Genomic DNA, 1,858 nt, shown 5'->3' on the forward strand with positions numbered 1-1,858 from the left:
AGACTAGAATGACTAGGATTATGAGACATACAAGTATTACTCGAAGACTTGAAGAATGTGAAGAAGTAACAAGCTACAATGATGACATCATCCTTCCTCTTGAGGTTAGTAATATTTTGACTTGAACTGTTTCATTCCTAACATATCTGTCAAGTTGTGCTATATTGAAAACATAACTGCGAAGCTGTGAATGATTATACTCTAGTAGTGAGAAATGATTACATGATCATAGTGTTAAGGAATTAGAATACGAAGTATAACGCTTATCTTTTGAACTTCGTATATAAGACATCGACATAATCGTATGAATGCTATTATAATTATGTGTACGGGTAAAGGTGAAGATTTCGTCCTAGGAAACAATGTTTACATTTGTTTAAAGGAAGTACATTCATGAACTTATTTTATGAATCGAAAGGGAAATCTCTAGGCTTATTGGTATTGTTATTCATTGCATATCTTTGGATTACCAATATGTGTGAGGTAGTAGAACCGATCATAATTTGTTATTTATCTTGGTAAAACTAGTCACAGTGCCTGACTTATGTATTGGTATGACTTTTATCAGTGTAACCGATCCTAAGTAATCACTTAAGATGGTATTATCGATATTTGTAATTGGTGTAACCGATTCTAGTAATTGGTATGACCAATCAAAAAAGAGTTGTGTAGTCGATCCTTGTAATTGGCGTAACCGGTCCTGGTAATTGGTGTAATCGATCCTAGTGACTTGTGTAACCGATCACAAGTAATACCATGAGAATATGGTAACCTGTCCTTGTAATTAACGTAACCGATCCTGGTAACTGATGTAACCGGTCCCAGTAACCATATTAAGGTAGAACCGATGCTTGTGTTTGGTAGAACCGTAAACCCATGATTAGTGTATTGATATTCGATCAATCACACATTTGTTCTTGGAATACAGGTGAACCAATTCTAAAATTGTTTGGAAGTGTGGTATAATCGATTCCAAGATTGTAAATATGAAAAAGGATTTACAAAGAAAAGATGTCGACATACTTTGAACATTTTTAGTAACTCTTATCTTTTATTGTTCAAAGATATTCCTTAATTACTCAAGGAGATCCAGGACCGAAATAAATTGGGAATCTTTTAATTAAGGTTGTTAGTTTTATATGCTTTTAATTACCATCAATTAAATGCATATCTCTGGAAAATAAAAAATTGGTAATATGCATTTACTAATTAGAGATTTTCTAGTGAGATTTCAGAAATATTGGACAAAGCATTTCCAGGAATTATGAAAACCGATTTGGGAATTTATTGCATATCTTAAGAATAATTCGGTTTTGGAAATTCCTTGGTGTCCAAACATCCTTGGTCTATAAATACCCAAGTTTGCATTTCGAGCAAACTATCCTAAGAGCCAGGCAAACTTAATCTTTTTGTTGTTTCTGGCGGAGCCGTCTATTCGGAGAGGAAAGTACCCTAATTAGGCGAAATCTCTTACAAACGCTCGTTTAAAGACTTCTGTGGGATCAAGAAGCGATCTACGAGTACCGTTGGATAATTGCAGTTTTATTTTAGTTTTCGATTGATTTGATTGACTAACGGTTGTTGAACTTTGATTGCACCTAGTTTGTTTATTCTTGAGATTCTTCTCTTCTGATATAAGATTCATTCAAACTAGACCGAAGTGTCGACGGGATCTTTATAACTGTTTGTAGATCTAAAGACGTCTTGTGACAATCCATTGTTAACAGACTTCATTCTTTGTGTGATTGATCACAAGAGATTCAAGTGGTGTTGTGCATATGTTTATTGAAGATTAAAGAAGATTTGAAGACAAAGAAGATTTCTGATTTGGTTTTTATATCTTTGGGTGTGCACAAAC

Source organism: Papaver somniferum, unplaced genomic scaffold (genome assembly GCF_003573695.1).
Source record: "Papaver somniferum cultivar HN1 unplaced genomic scaffold, ASM357369v1 unplaced-scaffold_133, whole genome shotgun sequence".
In the NCBI taxonomy this organism is placed as follows: Eukaryota; Viridiplantae; Streptophyta; class Magnoliopsida; order Ranunculales; family Papaveraceae; genus Papaver; species Papaver somniferum.